Consider the following 22,480-nt stretch of genomic DNA (forward strand, 5'->3'; position numbering starts at 1 on the left):
CCATCAGCACCCATAGTCGGCCTTCCTCACAGCAGCAGCACCCAACCTCCATGGAGGATTTTGCTCGTGCCCCTGGCTACACTTAAAGGGGGTATACTTTGCGGTGCTTTACCGTCCACCCATCAGCACCCATAGTCGGCCTTCTTCACAGCAGCAGCACCCAACCTCCATGGAGGATGTTTCTCGTGCCCCTGGCTACACTTAAAGGGGGTATACTTTGCGGTGCTTTACCGTCCGCCCATCAGCACCCATAGTCGGCCTTATTCACAGCAGCAACACCCAACCTCCATGGAGGATGTTTCTCGTGCCCCTGGCTACACTTAAAGGGGGTATACTTTGCGGTGCTTTACCGTCCACCCATCAGCACCCATAGTCGGCCTTCTTCACAGCAGCAGCACCCAACCTCCATGGAGGATGTTTCTCGTGCCCCTGGCTACACTTAAAGGGGGTATACTTTGCGGTGCTTTACCGTCCGCCCATCAGCACCCATAGTCGGCCTTATTCACAGCAGCAACACCCAACCTCCATGGAGGATGTTTCTCGTGCCCCTGGCTACACTTAAAGGGGGTATACTTTGCGGTGCTTTACCGTCCGCCCATCAGCACCCATAGTCGGCCTTATTCACAGCAGCAACACCCAACCTCCAGTGGAGGATGTTATCATGCCCCTGGCAACACTGGTAAACACTGGTAACATATGTCTAGCCGCTGACAGGAACTTGACATCGGAACTTGACATCGCATTTCCATTGAGCGGACTCCCGTACATGGGAAGGGCAAGTCCCACGGTACCTCCGTTCATAAGGCTGACATTTGCCTTACACTTAAAGGGGGTCTACTTTGCGGTGCTTTACCGTCCGCCCATCGGCACCCATAGTCGGCCTTATTCACAGCAGCAACACCCAACCTCCAGTGGAGGATGTTATCATGCCCCTGGCAACACTGGTAAACACTGGTAACATATGTCTAGCCGCTGACAGGAACTTGACATCGGAACTTGACATCGCATTTCCATTGAGCGGACTCCCGTACATGGGAAGGGCAAGTCCCACGGTACCTCCGTTCATAAGGCTGACATTTGCCTTACATACTATAACACAAAAGTGGAAGAAAAGACCATTTGCGCTAATCTACTTCTACTTAAAATGGGACATCATTTTAGGAATATTCAAGTTTAACACACATCCTATATATCAGGTGACATCATTAAAATGAATATACCAGAAATACACTGTATTAAACTTTCTGCTATAACACGTTACTTTAAGACTCGTGAATTGGTGACTTGACTACAACACTGGTGCCTCACCACTCAAGACGCGAGGGGGCGAGTTATTCCGCCTCCTCCCACTGTAAAGTCATGAAAAGTGATGTGTGTGTGACGAATGCATTGAATAAAAACATTTGCATTTATCCCGGAGTAAGAGTCATTTCTCTCCATAATTCCACATTTCCCCATAATGTCTCGTTGAATTCGGCAAGAACCCTTTCATACGATATTAACTGGGCACCCATTATGAGACACAGTTCCCCACTCGCCGCCCCCGTTGTAACTCCAGTAAAAGGAGGCAGCCGGTGGGTTCAAGGACCTCATTAGAAAATATGCCCTTTTCTATGTCAGCCCCCCATGGGCCAAACTTCCTTTTATGGAAGGATTGGCGGCGGAGTGGGCCACCAGAGAGTACCACAGCTGCTTACATGTCCCATAAACACAGTTTTATAGGGAATGAAAGCTCAGCTGTGTACTGACAGAGTGGATGGACAGGACACTGAGACTGGGTTACTAACTCTAGTTCTGCTGCGTCCCTCCTCCATTCATGGGCATAAGAGAGGCAAATCTATCATCCCAGGAGAAGAGAGGTTTCTTTTTAACAGAGATTCAGGCCCTGTTGCAAAAACAGGCTGTGTCTGTTGTGCACTCTCAGGACAGAGAAAAGGGGCTTTACTCCATGTACTTGCACATTGCCTGCAAAAAGTTCCATATGTTAACCATAAAACAATTACTGGAACTAGTGCAGCTGGGCGATTGGTTCACAACCATCGACCTGAAGGATGCTTACTTTCATGTCAAAATTGCTCCAAAGCACAGAAAGTATTTGCGTTTTGCCTTCCAGGGGATAGCCTACGAGTACAACAGACTACCGTTCGGCTACTCCCTATCCCCACGCACGTTCAGAAAATGTGTGACCACAGCGCTTCAGCCGCTTCGCGAACATGGCATGAGGGTTTTATTTTATCTCAGGGAATGGGCAATGTTCCACACAGCCCAATTGATCCTACACCTAACCAAGTTGGGATTTGAGGTCAATTGGAAGAAGAGCAGTCCCATACCAGCAGGTGGAGTATCTGGGGATTTTGCTCGATGCAGGCAGATTACGGGCCACCCTGTCAGAGAGCAGACAGGCATCAGGCAGTTTGCAGACCGCGACAGACCGCGACGGGGATGCATCTGTGACAGGATAGGGGGGGGGGCCTGCCTAGAGAGAGCTATAGGTGGTGGCTGGCCTCTGACAGAAACTCGGCACATCAACCTACGGGCAGTAGTACTGGTCCTACATCACTTCAATCCCTTACTACAGGGCAAACATGTGCTGGTAAGGAGCGACACCGCACCACAGTGGTTTACATCAACAGGCAGGGCAGAGTCCGCTCCGCCATCTGGTTGAGCGCAGCGGAAAACCTGTGGTTGTGGGCCTCAGAGAATGTTTTTTTCTCTAAAGGCCCTGTTACGGATGCTGTTTGTCTGCTCATTAATCTGCATGTGAGTGTTTTCAGCTGTGTGTGTGTTCATGTAAATGAGCTGTGTGGTTGCGCCAACATCATTGGCTGCCCATCTCCTGGTCCGCCTCTGAAGATGGGGATTGGATTGACGGCGTCCAATCGCAGCGCACAGCCGGCGCACACCTGCTGGGGAGGAGTATAAAGGCTGAGCACGGACAACACTCTGGAGGCTCTGTATTGTGTGACAGACGCCGCAACCCTCTCATTGTGACATAGCCTTCCTCCTGTGTATTCTGTAGGGTTCTGTGCGAGCACACTGGTTAGCAGTGTGTCGTGGTATTCTGTGTTTAGTGTAGGGTGTGTGTGTTGCGTAGATCCAGGTTGCTTAGCTCCTGTAGAACCACACTTAGGATAGTTACCTTGTGAAACAGCTTAGACCCAGGTGATTAGCACCTGTAGATCAGCCTTCCTGTGTGTATATTGCGTAGATCCAGGTGATTAGCACCTGTAGACCCGCACCAGCTGTGTTTGCTCACAGTCCCGTTTTGTTATTGTTTGTTTCCACTTTAGAAGTGAGGTATTTTCTTTCTTTTGTATAGTACTGGGCTACTCTCTTTTGGAGACCCTTTTGTGAACTAGTGACAGCTTGACCCGTTGTTGGGCCAAGCTGTTTGTGTGCAACGTTTTGCTCAGTTTGCCGTTACCAATAAAACCACCGGTAACCAATACCAATTACAAACTGGTCGTGTCGTTTCCCTTTCTTACCCCTAGCAAAGAGGGAACGTAACACGACCCGTTAAGTCAGAGGCAGGCGGCGAAGTTTATAGGTACCGAGGAAAAGAGTGATGACAGCGAGGGGGGCGAGTCGTGTGAGGCATCGCTCACGCCGTCTCGCAGAGGTCCATCCTCTCCTGTGGGCAGCACAGATTCCCGGGAAGGGAATAAACTAAAAATCCGTCTCGCCCGGCTTCAGCTAGAGGCTAAAGACAGGGAGCAAGACAGGCAGTTCCAGTTGGAAATAAGGAAAATCGAGGCAGATGAGGAAGTCCGGATCCGGATACGGCAGATGGAGCTAGACTCCGAACTGCGCGCATCCGGTGTTGTTGGCAATCCTAGAGAAAGCTTTTCACTTCCTTCTCATCCACCTGCCTTCAATGTAGGAAAAAATGTTGCGTTGGTGCCGGTTTTCCGTGAGGCTGAAGTGGATGCGTATTTCGGTGCGTTTGAACGCATGGCAGCGGCATTACAGTGGCCGGCTGACGCCTGGGCTCTGTTAGTGCAGTGTAAACTTCACGGGAGAGCTCAGGAGGCGGTAGCTGCTCTTTCAGTGGAGGACAGCCTAAGTTACGACCTGGTGAAGCGTGCCATACTTAGGATGTACGAGTTAGTTCCCGAGGCTTATCGGCAGAAGTTCAGGAATCACAGAAAGGGGGCTAATCAAACACATGTCGAGTATGCCAGGGAGAAGGGGATGTTGCTCCAAAAATGGATTGATTCATGTGACGCTGCAGAGTATTCTGCCTTTAAAGAATTAATCCTGATGGAGGAATTCAAGAGAAGATTGCCTGACCGTATTGTGGGGCATATAAATGATCAGAAAGTGCAATCTCTCTCCGCAGCTGCTGTACTGGCAGACGAATATGTGCTAATGCATAAAACGGTGTTTTCTCCGGCTATTGCTGAGAACTCTCGCCGCATGCCAGGTGCAACTGTTGGTCAGCCAGCGAGAGTATTCACGAGGAATAGAGAGGAGAGAGAATGTTACTATTGTCATCAGCCTGGGCATCTAATTGGTAATTGTATGCTTCTGAAGCGGAAGGAGCAGCCACCAAACATGACTAGGCCGAAAGGCATCGGCTTAATCAACACTAACTCACTCAGTATTTCCACACCTGACACTGAGGAAGAAATAGATCCCTGTTTTAAGCCTTTTGTGTTCGAGAGATTGATATCACTAACAGGTGAGTCAGACGATCAGAGACCCGTCTGCATTCTACGAGACACTGGAGGCTCACAGTCAGTGATTGTTGCCTCGGCTCTGCCATTCTCAGACAAGTCAGCGTGTGGGTATGGATCACTATTATGTGGCATTGAAATGGGTTACGTGCCCCGTCCCGTACACAATATACACATACAGTCAAAATTAATTACTGGATTTTTCCCTGTTGCTGTGTGCCCAGCATTACCTATACGGGGAATAGTCCTTTTAATGGGGAACGACATCGCAGGAGGTAAGGTAACTCCTGCACTTGAAATATTGGATTCTCCTCAGACTGTGTTGTCTGAGGCCACAAATGCTCACATTTCCCCCATTTGTGCTGTCACCCACGTGCAGGCGCATAAGAGTGACTCGGAGGTGTCGCTAAATGATACTATGTTTGGGACCCTGTTTACAGATGAAAAAATGCCGGAGGAAAAGCCAGTAGTGGCGAATTCCGTTCTCCCTGCTATGACCGCTGCGCCAGCGCAACCTGCCAGCCCAGCCGTTGACGGTTCCACACTCCCGGTAACCCGAGAGCGGTTACTCGCCGCGCAGAGGGCGGATCCGATGCTTGCGAAGTGTTTCGAGCAGGTGGTGAGTAATAACAAAGCAAGGGGTGAGAAGGTGGCTTATGTGTTGGATAAGGAGATATTAGTGCGCCAATGGTCCCTTGCTGCTACTGCTGAAGCTGACTGGAGTGTAGTGCATCAAGTAGTCGTGCCGGTGCCATACCGTCAACATGTGCTATCTGTAGCGCATGAAAGTCAATGGTTGGGACACTTGGGCGTGACAAAAACCTACCAAATAATTCTGAAGCATTTCTTTTGGCCAGGTTTAAAGAAAGATGTCTCTAGCTTCTGCCGCTGCTGTCATGTGTGCCAGGTTGTCGGTAAGCCTAATCAAAAAATTCTGCAGGCTCCGTTACATCCCATACCTGCTATAGGTGAGCCCTTTGACCGGGTGTTGATAGACTGTGTTGGTCCTTTACCACGTACAAAAACAGGTCAACAGTATTTACTCACGATAATGTGTACGTCGACTCGTTTTCCGGAAGCGATTCCGCTGCGTAGCATTACTTCAACATCTGTAGTTAAGGCCTTGACGAAGTTCTTTTCTACATTTGGAATTCCGCGAGTAATCCAGAGTGACCAAGGGACACATTTTAAATCTAAATTGTTCAAACAGGTCCTACAAACACTGCAGGTTAAACATGTGATTCGGGATGATACGCACTAGATATAGTGCGTATCATCCCGAGTCGCAGGGGGCATCAGAACGGTGGCATCAGACCTTAAAAAGCATGCTGCGAAAATACTGTATGGAGACAGAAAAAAATTGGGATGAGGGAATTCCTTTCGTTTTGTTCGCAGCCCGTGAAGCTGTTCAGGAGTCATTAGGATTCAGTCCCGCGGAGCTCATCTTCAGCCATACGCCCCGCGGTCCACTTAAAATCCTACATGATGAGTTTCTTTCGGCTGATAGTCCTCCTGATAAAAACGTAGATTACGTTAGTCAGTTCCGTGAGCATTTGCACCGAGCAAATTCACTCGCTAGAGAGTCGCTCTCCGCTTCACAAGCTGTCATGAAGCGTAATTATGACCGTGCCGCTGTCCCTAGGCACTTTTTAAAATAGGTGACAAGGTCCTCGCACTATTACCTATCCCCGGCTCTGCACTCTCAGCCAAATTCCTCAGTCCATATGAAATCCACGATTGTCTTAGTGACACGGATTATGTTATTTGTACTCCGGAGAGACGGCGCAAAACGCACGTCTGTCATATTAATATGTTGAAACGCTACCATTCCCGCGCCGCCGCTGATAGCCAGCCTGCCGGCTCGGAGAATCAAAGAGTAGCTGTTTCGGCGTTAATAGTGGTAGATAGTTCCGGCCCGTCTGACGACGGTTTGGTAATGCGCTCACATCACCAGCCGGGTGCTCGGTTGTGCAACTCGGAGATGGTAAAGACATTGCCCACTGTGTTAGGTCATCTGCAGGAGGCCCAGCAGCATGACATAACCCAGTTGGTGGATCGATTCCCGAGCCTTTTCCATGATGTCCCCACACAAACTAATGTGATAAAACATGACATTGATGTAAAAGGTGCGAGGCCAATCAAACAACATCCGTACCGCGCCAATCCCACCAAACGCGCACTTATGAAACAGGAGGCTGACTATCTTGTAGCAAATGGCCTGGCGACACAGAGCTCTAGCCCATGGTGTTCGCCGTATCTGGTAGAGGCGAAATCTGATGGTTCTCCGCGCTTTATTACGGACTACCGTAAGGTGAACGCTGTTACGGTGACAGATTGCTACCCACTGCAGAGAATGGAGGATTGCATTGATCATTTAGGTTCCGCTAAGTATGTCAGTAAATTGGACCTACTTAAAGGTTACTGGCAGGTACCTTTAACGGACCGTGCCTCACAAATTTCCGCTTTCGCTACACCTGACTGTTTTCTGCAGTACACAGTCATGGCGTTTGGTATGTGTAATGCTCCCGCTACATTTCAAAGATTGGTGAATACGGTCCTCTCCGGAATAAGCAATTGTAACGCATATTTGGATGATCTCATTGTGTACACGCTGAAGGAGTTTGGACTACTTTTCTCCGCGCCGTTCCTAATGAGTTTGCTTTAAAAGAAGAAACACTCAAAACAACAAGGACGAGGGTTAAACAAAAATCAGTTTTAATCATGAAAGGTAATAATGCAATACGATATAATACATTACCATACAAATCCATATCATATGCGTAATGTCAGGAGTATGCCTACTCCTGGCCTTGTTCACGGGCTGCCACGACCTGAGCCGCGCGAGAAGAGAGGGAACAACAAGTTGCATGTCCCAAAACCAACAGAAAGGGGTGGAGTTTCATTTGGGAGATACCAACACGCTGTCTCACAGGGAATCAGCGCGGGCAGCAGAGAACCAAACAGTTTTCAGTTTGGAGCAACACGCATTCTTATTATGTAGCTTATCACACAATAGTCCATATGTGACCTGCTCCATCGAAATCAGTCGCATTGACCCGAAGACACATTTTGAGTTGTATACACGGTTGGAAAGAGGATATTCCTAGCTTTCTAATGATATCAGGATTGTTTTTGTACTCCAAATATTAAGCGAAATATGTCACATTATATAATGACTGTCACAGAGTCCTCATTTTGAGAAAAAGGCCTTTAAAGTTTCCTCTTCTCTGGAATCCATCGATCTGATTGATTATTAGTGGAGCAAATTATCAAAATACTACGGAGGGAAGATATTTTCGTTTGGAGGGGAAGCTCGCGAGTGTGTGTGTGTGCGTGTGTGTGTTTGTGTATTTTTGCGTTTGTGTGTATTGTGTTTGTTTCCCGGGGAAAACCCTCACGAGAAACACCGGCTGTTGTTGTGCCTGCTGTGGCGTTAAATTACTCCGTTCTCCGCTTGTAATTATGCCGTTACAAGCTTCAAAGTTATATTTATCATCTGAATTTGCCGAAACAAGTTTAATATTCTGAAAGCCAAGACTCTGTTTAATTTAAATCAGATGAAAACAAACTGTAACGGATCCTGCCGTGTTATCTATGATTTCTTTACTCTTACGTTCATAATGTCAGCCGGAGGGAGGGGGGCGGCGCTGCTGGAAGAGCAGAGTGCGAGTGAGAGGTGCCTGTCTTCGTCCCTTCACAAGCTTCAAAAATGTACTTATCGTGTGATTTTGGAAATAAAAGTTTCATATTCTGAAAGCCAAGACTTGGTTTGTTTAAAATCAAACAAAACACCCGAACCCTGAAAAAATAGTTTTTTACGTAAATCCACGTTTATTCTGAAATGAGCCGTTGCGACTTCCGACTGATTTCGATAGAGTGGGTCACATATGTTTTCCCGCTATGAAAGCCACAGGTGTTGGGAAGGCCTGCAGGATGCGCAGCATTATATCTGGGGGAAATGTCCCTCGCAATTTGCAAAGCCTATCAATGGTTTAACCCAGAAAAACACTCGGAGGGATAATCTTTTCACTCAAAACAGAAATCACCATTAATTCTGCATCTCCCTTCTGCACAAATAGCTTAAAACACTCTTTTGATAAACAGGTAAAAAGTCAAAGAAAAAGACTATTGCGCTAATCTACTTTTAAGAAAAAGGGAACATTGTTTCAGGAATCTATACTTTTTGTTCCTTCAACTATTAACACACAGGAATGTATAAACCCACACATCAGAATATACTCTTCCCCCACCAAGCACCCTGTCCTGCATATCTCCACCTCCCCCCCCAGGGCAATAAAACCCTGTTTACTCTTAACAGCCCTTTGTCTATCGCCATTTTAGTCCTCACATTTATGAAAGGATAAAACAGAGAAATCACTATAAAACACAAACACAGGTATTGTTTGAACAGTATTCACTTAACTGCTACTATTGATAATTACCAGAGAAACTCAAAGGGACCTCTTTTAATATCTGGAAATTGCAACAAGACTTTCTGCCATTTCAAATGTAACACACTTCTTCGGTACAATATCTCTCCACAATTCCCTCTTTTGCACTCTTAAAAAAGAGTGCAACTTACACAAGGCACTTGAAACATAACTATTGTCACTCCTCTCCACTGTGTTCATCTCTTAACATTATATTTAGAGCCATTTAAACATTTGGAAACAGCCCTTCATAGCAATTTCTTATGGCAGAAGGAGAGGGAGACCAAAAAATGTCAAAAAACTGCGTCCTTGTCTGCTGAGTCTCCATACTCGTCCTCTCCCTCCGAGACACAGGCCAACAGTGGCAGGAGGGGGAGAAGCAGCTTTTCCCTCAATGGTGGAACTGATTAGTCTGACACATAATGAGCGGATGCACGGCACACAACAACACCCACATGATAGTCTTTGTCCATGGATACAACTCGAATGGTTTCATCAGACCCCTCTGAGGGCAGGATGGGCTGGTTACACGCAGAACATTTAGGCGCCAGGACCCTGTGGTAGTCTTTCAGACAGTAGATTTTATTCTCAGTGTCCACAGTGAAGGGCACTCCGTCCAGGCTCTCGTTGCAGATGACGCAGCGGAAACAACCGGGGCGGTACAACTTCCCCAGGGCCTGCAGGATCATGTCCATGATCAGATGTCCACCTGTGTTGCACTTGTCTGCAGACTGCTGGAACCCAGAGTACAGAAAGTCCTCTTCACAGAAAACCCTTCCTCCGACATAGTAGAACGCCTTCCCTCTCAGCCTTCGACTACAGGCGCTGCAGGTGAAGCAGCTGTCATGGTAGAGGCTGCCCATAGCTTGGCAGGCCTGGCTGGCTCCATACACCGTCTTGTTGCACTTAACACACACTCCTGTTTCAGCGGAGAGTGGAGTCCCCTGTGTCGTCCTGGCTTGCCGTGCCTTTGTCCCCCCGATCCGCTGACGGCGGCTTCTGGGCTGCCTGCTAGAGAGATGTCTTCCTTCTCCTCCGGCTCACTGATGGCGGATTCCGAGTCGATGCTGAATAGATGTCCTCCCGATCTTCCTTCTCCGGTCCGATGATGATGCCTCCCGGGACGACTGCTGGATGGATGTCCTCCCGATCCTCCTTCCCCGGTCCGATGATGATGCCTCCTGGGACGACTGCTGGATGGATATCCTCGAGGTCCTTCTCCTCCAGTCCGCTGGTGACAGCATCCGAGTCGACCTCCATGACGAGAGCCAGATCCGTCCTGATGTCGTCTAGGGTCCTCGCAGGTGTTTTCCCCGCCGCACACTGGCTCCCGTGGTACGAGCTGTCCCCCTTTCCTTGTAGGCGGACGGCATGGGATGTCCGCTGGGTCACTCGGTCGGGGCCGGAGAGCCTGGGGTTGATCCACTTTGTCCTGCTGACAGTCAGCCTCCTGCGTCTCGGGTCCCCCTTTTGGCGTCAACAACCTGTGTGAAGAAATCTGATACAAATCCCTCAAGCCTACGCTCCGGGCTCTGGGGCCCTCGGCTGTTTGACCCACCAGTGCGTGGCCACTTGGAGCCTGTTGGTGGGGTGTCTTAAAACAACAGACGTCTGTGCACAGGTTTTCTAAATTAATTGTGCAGCTTCAGAATCTTAATACTTGGACTGTGCCAACTAAATAAGAACCCCAACATCTTTAGGTAAACTAAATAACATATTTCAATAGCTCTGAATTTCTGACAAGCATCTGTGTTTATTTTTAAATGAAATCCTTGAGATCCCATTAAAAATCTAAATATGATTTGAACTGCTAATGTTTCTGGTAAAGAAACACACTAATGTTATGGATTCAAAAACAACCAAAATCACAATACTAACAAAGTGAATGGCTTCCTGGTGATACTGCTTCTACCCGTCAGTGCTTAGATATTATCCCGCTGAAAAAATGAATACAGAATTCCAACAAATTGTCCTCAAATGTCTTTCTATTATAAATGTAGATTAAATGTATATCCCCATAATGACCTAAACAATAAAGTCTATGGCTCTTACTTCTTTAGTAGTTACATGATGTTGTTTAAATTACATGTTGTCTCATTACATTACTATGTATTAGCTTTAACTGTAAATATGTTCTTTCTACATTTCAAACCTCAGTTACTTTAATACCTGTTGAAACATTACTCACAGGTCAGCTTCTTCAGTATTCCATTCTGGACTTACATCTCTCACAGTAGCCCCTTGGCCACTGATTCTTTATCTGTGTTACCTGCTATAACTCAATCAATATTAGAGACATGTCAACATTCATCAAACACTGTCTTATCCCCAGATATGGAGCAGGTCAATTCTAAAACAGTCAATCAATGGTCAGATTGAACAATCGAGTTTGGGCAGCCGGTTCCTTTCAGTCCCTAAATGAAAAATGTACATTGTGAAGTTTACACTCCCCCTTTTTTACACATTAACTCATGTGTAAACAAAATCCTGTATGGGAAGAAAACCTTCAGGTCATAATGGATTATAAGACAATACCAAACATTTTTCCCAAATGTACATCCATTATTTCCCCAGTAAACACTTCAGTGAAATGAAGTGTTTCTCTCCCTCTTTCAGTCCTAAAATAAACAGAATCTTCATGTTTTAGTTTGAGTTTCACATTCTGCAAACTGCCACCTCCTGTGGGAGTGAAACATCATCAAGCAGAAAGTAAACGTCACATGTACGGTTTCCCCTTTTGTGCAATGTTAGGAAACCTCTCATTTCACACATTATTATCACACAAAAATAATGTGTTAGTCCAAAAACATGCTTGATTAGTCATTGTTTTAAATCATGCAGTTGCACTGATCAGATGCAGACATACACTCACTCACACTGTCAGGTTGTAAAGTCAGGTTTGGTCAGGTACACCTCAGAGTCAGTCATTGAGAGTGCCTTCCCAAGTTACCCTGTCGGTCAGGGTCAAAGGTCAGTTGGTCTCAGTCTTTTTGGCCATGTGTCGTGCTCTGCAGAGACTCCGATCTTCCAGCACAGGCCAGCATCCTCCGTCTATACAAATCTGTATATATGGAGCGCCATCATTTATTAATTCACAATTCCAACTATAATGTTCAAGATATCTCTAACTTTTCATTGGAACAGCTGTTTCCCAAATTCCCTGAAAAGTGTTAGCCAAAAAATGTCACTTGCTTATTGTACTACTACTGCAGTTCATTAACACCTAATCAATATCAACACGTCTAATAGATGTAATTCAGAAACTTGTGCACACAATTATCTTGAGTCAAACCTCTACTACGACCTGTGTAGCTCTTCATCTCTCACTATACCCATGTATCTTCAATTCTGGTATACCTAAAAAACAATGTTAATGTCTTTAACCGTGCGTGGAACCCTGGGTGTCCGAACATGTAACAACCACTCCTTCCTATATCAAGGACCTAAAAACAGAAGTAATTTCATCAATGGTTTGTAGCTGAACTTAGGAATTATCCCTCATGGTAGGTATGTTTTTACTTTTTAACATCTCTAAATGTCAGTTAATTACTAACTAAATGAATGTCCATTAGGAGGTGGTGACGCTAGTCCTCTAAACTCATAATCTGGTGCCGTGCGCTTCCTGTGAAGCTGCAAGTAAGATTTTAAAACCCACTGCAGGGTGGGTCGAGTGACCCCTCCTCCCTATTGGTCGTCAATAATATGCACCATTACAATGGGTGATTGAAGGCCCCACATTATTTCCCATTTCAGCATCAGCCCTCTTTACTCTAAAATTACTTTTTAAATAGGAATATGTAGAAATGGAACAAATATTCAATCTTCAGAAAAGTTCTTAACCAATGTCTGTCTAGTGAATAGCCAACATATTTTAAAATGTCAGATGTATACAAATAAGCCTAAATACTCCCTTACCATCAAAGTCCAAATCTAGACACAAGGTGAACAGTTTTGGTAACGGACAATTTAATCTAAAAACAAAACAAAATTGGACTTGTGTCCTTGTTATTTGTTCTTCAAAATACATTAGCAAATACCCTGCAAAGTATTCGCAACATAACTAACCCTCCCCAGGATATGAACTCCATTCATCCCTTTACTCATAGTTAGTTTATATGTCTACATTATTATGTGTGACCTAATAATCAGATGTCTTGTTTGCCAAACAAGGATATTAAACTGTAATCTTTTCAGCATTCCAGACCATCATTTAACAATCAGCCTCCCCTCTTAAACACTAATGTTATTGTTGTACACCACCCTCTGGAAAACTCTTGCACAGTTATGCTGTCAAATCATCGCATAATTTCTTCAGAGTCTGAGACCAGCCTGTCTCAAGATCTTGTCTTAATGTGAACAGCCAGTGATGCGTTGTCCTCTGCAGCTGTAGTCAATAGGATCAATGAAACTCTTGTTTTGCACTGGGATGTCCTGAGGGGGAAGGCACCTCTGGATCAATGTGCTACAATCAGCAGACACACGTTGTCCTCTGCACAGCAGGAATCCCCAACAACTGCTGTTCCTCTTCCCACCACTGTTGCCTTGGCAACGAGGTACACGCAAAATGTCAAACACTCCTCAGATGCGTTCTTTGCACAGTTATTCTGTTTCTGTAGTGAGCAACTCTTCACCAACACACTGATTCAGAGTACAACCCAAAGGTGGCGCACAACTTTCCAGTGCCGCTGTAATCACAATAAATCAGCAACTGGAGATAAACTCAATTTAAATCTCTCCCCCAAAGGGTTACAAAATAAAACGGCTGAGTGTCTATATGGTCAGGAATGCTGAAACATGTGAATGTTAAAACAAATCAATGGCAGTAGTCTACCCAGATGCTTTACTCCATTAAAAGTAGTAAAACCACATTGTAAAATCTCTTTTGTTTAGTTGAAGTCCTGCTTCTAAAATTCTTAGTCAGAAAAAATAAACTTCATCTTTAAAATCTCCTTTAATTTGAAACCAAAAAAGGTCTTCCTTCTCCACCATGATCCTATCTCTACATCAAAGTCCATACAAACTGATGATTTATCTTTAGAAACCATGAGGAATGACTCATAAAACACTATTATTCCTTACCTCAGTTCTAAATCAAATGAGCCAGACAGGAAACCCCCTTTAACCACTTGCTTATTCTATTCTTTTTGAAATTGTTTATCTGATCATATTTAATGAATATATATGTTTGAACACTTATCATTGGTGGAAAGTTTTCCTCACAAAATGTAATCTCCATTACTAAAGCTCAAACCTAAAGAAATCATCACGGAACAGTTTTCTGTCCTTATCACTTAATTGTCTCAATACAAAGCGTTGTGAAAACTCCCACTCTTTAGAACATCTCAACACTTTATTCCATCTGAGCACGAGTGTTTGACAGACACGCCCTATTAATCCAAAACGGTATTTAATGGTATCAATTGTGAACTTCCTTAATATGAATTGTAAATGCAACATATGTTCTCTTTAGAACACAGATAGGACAGTAGCTGCTGAAACTGGTTAATAGCAGTTTTCTGTCAACCTAGTTAAGCATGTTGTTGTTATATCTAGTAAATATATTTTTATTTCATGTTTACTCACAAAACAATATGACATTATTTAGAATCAAGTTTTACTCTCCCTGAACTCTTCAAAACATCTACTTCTCTTGTCTCTCTCAGTTTTGCAGCTGCCGGCTCAAGTTTCCCCTCATCAATCACCTCTGTGTGTTTGTGCAACACCTCTGTCATGCGTAACCATTTAAGAGATTCATTCTGACTGACAACCTTATAACAACCTCCCGTTTACTTTCTACTCTTTCTTCATAAACTTACAAACACAATTAATGTCTACTAATGATATTACAAAAACACTAGGTGGAATAATCCACTATTATGTTCAATTTGAATCAAACTTTAACCTGCTTCATATACTCAGCAAAAGCTATTATTACTTACCCTCAATGATACTGTATGCAATAAATGCCTCTGAAATATAAGTAAACTTCTCAGTAAATGACAAATACCACGAAATTCACAATGCAATGTTTCTTATTTATTTAAAAAGCTACGACACATTGATCTATTAATCTTCAATGTTATTCCCTCCGTTTTCAGAGGAAAGCTGTGAAGTGGGGGCTTTCTCGAACCCACGCCTCCAGCCTGCCTCCAACCTGACTTTGCATGTCTTTATCTGACTTTTCTCCCTTATCTTATTAGTAATTATTCACAGAAAATTATTCCCCGTACAGTCTATCGAGCTTTTTTAGATTAATAACCCCACAGAACAAGAGAACGAGATTCCGTTCGTTTCAAAATGGCTTTTTGAAATTTGCGTATCTCTCCCTTGGATTTCTAACATATAATACACTCCAGCTTCCTATGAAGCTGAAGAAGTATTATTCAGTTTCGCCCTGGATGGATATCTTTTTTTTAAGAAACCCACTGGACTTCCCCGACGGAAATTGCCGACTTGATTTCTGAAAAACCAACGGGGCCTTGCACCTTCGTCTTACATTTCTCGTCGCTTCACGTGTAGCTTATCCCCGAGGTTCCTAACCGTTGCTTTATCAATATTAGTAGTCCGTCGTTACCTACCTATGCTAATATATGCATTGCATAATTTACCGTAGTCCTTTGTTACCTACCGATGCAATATTAGTAGTCCTTCGTTACCTACCTATGCTAAAATATTAGTAGTCCTTTGTTACCTACCTATGCTAATATATACATTGCACTCTTTACCGTAAATGACACCTGGAAATATCTTTGACAACTCTAAAATTTAGCTTGAGCCAATTACAGACCTTCGATAGAAACAGGCGTCCGTTTTACCTTTCAGTTGGATCCATAGTTGTCAACTATTATTCCAGGCATCTCCCTTCTTCCGCTGGCTGCCCGTGCTTCCTCAAAAAACACTCATGACGTCACCACGTCGGCACGTCATGACGTTGTCGGGGTCGCCATTTTGAAGGAGTTTGGACTACTTTTCTCCGCGCCGTTCCTAATGAGCTTGCTTTAAAAGAAGAAACACTCAAAACAACCAGGACGAGGGTTAAACAAAAATCTGTTTTAATCATGAAAGGTAATACGATATAATACATTACCATACAAAGCCATATCATATGCGTAATGTCAGGAGTATGCCTACTCCTGGCCTTGTTCACGGGCTGCCCCGACCTCCCGGTCCGCGCGAGAAGAGAGCGGGAACAACAAGTTGCATGTCCCAAAACCAACAGAAAGGGGTGGAGTTTCATTTGGGAGATACCAACACGCTGTCTCACAGGGAATCAGCGCGGGCAGCAGAGAACCAAACAGTTTTCAGTTTGGAGCAACACGCATTCTTATTATGTAGCTTATCACACAATAGTCCATATGTTTTCCCGCTATGAAAGCCACAGGTGTTGGGAAGGCCTGCAGGATGCGCATCATTATATCTGGGGGAAATGTCCCTCGCAATTTGCAAAGCCTATCGATGGTTTAACCCAGAAAAACACTCGGAGGGATAATCTTTTCACTCAAAACAGAAATCACCATTAATTCTGCATCTCCCTTCTTCACAAATTGCTTAAAACACTCTTTTGATAAACAGGTAAAAAGTCAAAGAAAAAGACTATTGCGCTAATCTACTTTTAAGAAAAAGGGAACATTGTTTCAGGAATCTATACTTTTTGTTCCTTCAACTATTAACACACAGGAATGTATAAACCCACACATCAGGATATACTCTTCCCCCACCAAGCACCCTGTCCTGCATATCTCTACCTCCCCCCCCAGGGCAATAAAACCCTGTTTACTCTTAACAGCCCTTTGTCTATCGCCATTTTAGTCCTCACATTTATGAAAGGATAAAACAGAGAAATCACTATAAAACACAAACACAGGTATTGTTTGAACAGTATTCACTTAACTGCTACTATTGATAATTACCAGAGAAACTCAAAGGGACCTCTTTTAATATCTGGAAATTGCAACAAGACTTTCTGCCATTTCAAATGTAACACACTTCTTCGGTACAATATCTCACATCAATTTCCACAACGCCCACATGGGAGATGCACATGAAGATCCTGGGGCAGGTATTCACCCGGCTCGCACAGGCATCTCTTACTTTGAATCTGGCCAAATGTGAGTTTGGTAAAGCTACGGTCACCTATTTAGGAAAGCAGGTTGGGCAAGGCCAAGTCCGACCAGTGGAGGCTAAGGTTACTGCGGTGGCTGAATGTGCGGTGCCCGGCACCAGGAGTGATCTCCGCCGTTTTCTCGGTATGGCAGGATACTACCGCAGTTTCTGCCGCAACTTCTCCACTGTAGCCCAACCCCTCACTAGGTTGATAAGTCCCAAGGTGGATTATGTTTGGACCCCTGAGTGCCAGCATGCATTTGAGTGTGTAAAGACACTTTTGAGTCACGCTCCTGTGCTCGCTGCTCCCGATCTTGCGAAGCCCTTTAAACTCGAGGTGGATGCTAGTGCAGTGGGGGCCGGTGCTGTTTTACTGCAGGAAGATGCGGCGGGAGTTGATCATCCTGTCTGCTATTTCTCCCGTAAGTTCAACAAACACCAGGTACGCTACTCTACCATTGAAAAGGAGACCCTTGCTTTGTTGTTAGGTCTCCAGCACTTTGAGGTTTATGTCGGGTCTAGTTCTTTGCTGGTTGCAGTGTTTACCGATCATAACCCCATTGTCTTTTTGCGGTGGGCTCTGATCGTCCAGGACTACAACCTGCAAATCTGCCGCCTCAACCCTATCATTGTGACAAAGCCTTCCTCCTGTGATTCTGTAGACTGACTAGCAGTGTATTCTGTAGGGTTCTGTGCGAGCACACTGGTTAGCAGTGTGTCGTGGTATTCTGTGTTTAGTGTACTGTTTGTGTGTGTGTGTTGCGTAGATCCCGTAGAACCGCACTTAGGATAGTTACCTTGTAAAACAGCTTAGACCCAGGTGATTAGCACCTGTCGATCAGCATTCCTGTGTGTATATTGCGTTGATCCAGGTGATTAGCACCTGTAGACCTGCACCAGCTGTGTTTGCTCACAGTCCCGTTTTGTTATTGTTTGTTTCCACTTTAGAAGTGAGGTATTTTCTTTCTTTTGTATAGTACTGGGCTACTCTCTTTTGGAGACCCTTTTGTGAACTAGTGACAGCTTGGGCCAAGCGGTTTGTGTGCAACGTTTTGCTCAGTTTGCCGTTACCAATAAAACCACCGGTAACCAATACCAATTACAAACTGGTCGTGTCGTTTCCCTTTCTTACCCCTAGCAAAGAGGGAACGTAACAGGCCCCCCACATTCCGGTTATCCTATTTACATGATCTATGCCTTTCCACCACTGCGTCTCATGCCCCACTCCTGGAGGGGGTGAGACGAGAACAGTTGTTGGTCATTATGGTAGCCCCAGGTCGCCGCTCGGCGCCGTGGTACACAGCAGTGACACAGATGCACCCGGTCTAGATGCAGTGTGCATCTACCTATTGACGCAGCAACCACTGTAAGTTATATTCTTGTTTAATTAGACTTCTCTGTCTCATTTATTCTACTCTGTATAATTGTTCTGTAGTTATTGTAGCTAAAACGGCGCTTTTGAGAGATTTTAAATCTCAGATCTGCTCAAGTGAACCTGTTACACAGGTCTCAGTAGGGGCACTCAACCCTGCATTACAATATAGTCAGGGCCACTCTGAAGTACAACAGCGTGAATTAGTCATCTTCCAGCTAAAAAGCACTCAAATACCGCATTTAAAATCTGAAGAACTCAGTGTGCATCTAGACCGGGCGACGGCACTACCCATTGACGCAGCAACCACTGTAAGTTATATACCATGCTGCGAATGGATCTGGCCCTTCCTACATCCAGGACATGGTTAAACTGTATACCCCAGCGCGTGCACTACGCTCTGCATCAGCCAAACGACTCGCTGCACCCTCGCTGCGAGGGGGACCCAAGTTCCCATCAGCAAAAACACGTGGGTTTGCTATCCTGGCTCCAAAATGGTGGAATGAGCTCCCCATTGACACCAGGACAGCAGAAAGCCTGCACATCTTCCGGCGCAGACTGAAAACTCATCTCTTTCGACTCCACCTCGAGCGATATAATTACTAACAAAGAACTGCTAACAAAGCACTTATATACTAAAAAAGGACTGGCTTATCTATAGCCAGTTGAGTAGCACTTGAAATGTTTGGCTCTATGAAACCTGATGTACTTATATGATTCTGTTTTCTTCAAGGTTGTGTCTTCCTGGTCGAATGTACTTATTGTAAGTCGCTTTGGATAAAAGCGTCAGCTAAATGCAATGTAATGATGGTAGGCCAGCCCTGGACAGTTCCTCAGTTCCCGGGCGCGCTGTCTCAGGAAGCGGGTGCATTAGGGGTGGTGAGAAGGGGTGGATTGTCTGACAGTTCTAGAGACTATCCAGGCAGCAAGGGCGGGATCCACCACAGCCTGTTACAGGACGAAGTGATTGGGATTGGTCAGTGTATGTTTTGGTCATTGGATTTTCTTTTCACAAAAGGATATTAAAAAACAAAAAACTACTGGATATTTAATTTTCATTTTAAAATTGAAAATACAAAATTGAAATACAAGGCCTTTTTGCTTTTTACCTTATTGAATGGTCTTAATGGTCATTGGAGCGAGGGGTGGGGCGAAAGTCACGGAAGTGATTTCAAAACAAAAGCACTGATAATATTATAAACAAAGGGAAAACAAGGTGAATTTAGCGATCACAATGAAAACAAGACACATATTGAGCCCAGAAAATGAATGTTATTAAGGGCTGTAAATATAATAAGCCTGTGTCTAAAATTGACAACATTGTAACTAAGGAGATTTAAACTATCCAGCGATTCTGCACCTCAGCCGTCTCTCGAGTTTGTTTTTTCAAATCAGCTGCTCTTCATTTTTTGTCCCGTTATATACTTGATGATCGATACAAATATTTGTTACCATAAGTTCTTAATAAAACTGATACTGTTGGACTCGGTACTTGTTTGACTGCTACCAGAAATAAAATGAAGTACTTTTACAGTGTACTTTGTGAGTAATCCTCTGTCAGAGTCCCCATAGTCCATAGTACATAATGCATGTTTTCTGCTATCTTTGATGAGTGATAAAAATATTACCATTAGTTTTTAATGATATTGATACTACTGGACTCAGTAGTCGTACACCTTCTACCACAATACAATGAAGTACTTCTAATGTGTTGTTTTAAAAAAAAAAAATCCTCTGTCAATGTCCCCTCCTGAGAACAAAATCAAGCCAGTTCTGCGTTTTATGAGGGAAACAAATATTTTTGCCATTAGTTATTCGTGAGTTTGACACTGTTGGACTCAGTACTAGTGAAACTACTCCCACAAGTACTACGAAGTACTTTTACTGTGTACTTTTTGGGTAATCCTCTGTCCATCTCCCCTCCTGAGTACAAGAATGCATATCTGCTATTTTGAATCAGCGTTAAAACACCTTTCTTCATGAGACTTATATTGTTGGACAGAATATTTTAAGAGGATGGTAGACATGATATCAGCAATACTTCCAGTCAGTACTCAGCATTTTACACCTTGGAAAGTCTTTAGAGTCTGGCCTTCAGTAAAGTGAAAAACCCTTGTGACTCTTATTGGCCTCTTATGACAATGCTGTATGTTAACCCTTTAACAGCCAGTGCCACCAAGGTAGAGCATATTTTGCGTCTTGATATCTTGTTGAAAAAAAAAGAAATTTTTTTTAACTCCATCTGATTCAGCCAGCTCTATCGTTTGGTTGACATGTTATGCACAAAACAACCTCTAGATGTCACTGTGGTTCGAACAGAATGCCCTTCAGCTAGCTTCCACTGAGGAAGTTGGCATGCTAAAAATCACTGCTGAAGAAATCACTCTTTTTGGTCAACTTTTGTAAGGTAACCATATCAAAAAAAGTAAACAGGTATTATCTTGAACTGTATTGAAGTAAACATGTATTATGTGGGACTGTTTTAAAGTAATCCTATATAAATAAACCTTCTTACTTACACTCCATGACCCAGACACCCTGACACACACACATACACTCCCTGACCCAGATATTAACACACACACACACACACACACACACACACACACACACACACACACACACACACACACACACACACACACACACACACACACACACACACACACACACACACACACACACACTTCCTCTCACCCTGACACACACACATACACTCCCTGACCCAGATATCAACACACACACACACATACACTTCCTCTCACTAACACACACACAGGTTCTTTTCAAGGTTCTTTCTGGGGCCAATATAATCTCAAGCACCAATATATCTGTGTACAACGTTTGATACCAATATATCTGTGTACAATGTTTGATTGTTTGGGAAATAATAGTTTGTGTGAAACCTTCCTTGGGAAATTAAAGGAGTGGAGTCCGGTGGAAGATAAGAAGTGACTCTCTGCCCCAAATATGTCCATATATACTGTTGTTTATTCATGCCAAATGCCCCCTGTTTTTGACTGGCTGGTCCCGATACCTGTATCGCACAGCAGTAGAACTGGGAGTCCAGAGTACTCTGTAAACTTGTATTGGTGTTTTTTACCATTAAAATCAGATTATTGTTATAACTTTTATGCCGGTGTTTTGAACTCCTTTTCTTATTAATCTGACCAGGCTCATCTAAACGGACGGCGCAGAGCTGGGCTTTAAGCCACCACTACTGTGTTTGCTCCAACAATACTCACTGTGATGAATATAAAATAAGACACTGATACCGTTTTCCTCAATGAACATTTAGAGAAAGAGAAATATACCATAACAGGTGTGTGTGTGTGTGTGTGTGTGTGTGTGTGTGTGTGTGTGTGTGTGTGTGTGTGTGTGTGTGTGTGTGTGTGTGTGTGTGTGTGTGTGTGTGTGTGTGTGTGTGTGTGTGTGTGAGAAAGAGGACAATATGGCGAAGTATTCCCTAACATGTACTATGGAGGGGACAGCTGACGATCTTCAGTCATAATTCAATGGGGTATGTAATTTATTTCAGAAACACTTTGTTATATTCCATGGAATGCTCTTAACGTCCCGATAGCAATGAATGTATTAAATGCTTTGACAATAAATACATTGAAAACATTTTTATCTGTGGAAGCCGTGGCACTGTAAAAAGCACGACCAATACTTTTAGCCGGCCCGGCTAAAATAACTGGATGGCCTACCTGCCTGTCAGCCTTCCATCTGTGCACAAACTTATCTCGTGCCCTCGTTGGTCATGTGCGCGTTCGTGTGTGTTGGAGGATGGGCTCTGTAACCCCTAGATTCCACCGGGTCTGTCTGCGTCGCGTTACGGCCACATTACAGCTGCGCCGCGGTGTTCAAAAAGATTGCTATTCCACCAGACGTGCCAC

Source organism: Pseudochaenichthys georgianus, chromosome 20 (assembly GCF_902827115.2).
Source record: "Pseudochaenichthys georgianus chromosome 20, fPseGeo1.2, whole genome shotgun sequence".
In the NCBI taxonomy this organism is placed as follows: domain Eukaryota; kingdom Metazoa; phylum Chordata; class Actinopteri; order Perciformes; family Channichthyidae; genus Pseudochaenichthys; species Pseudochaenichthys georgianus.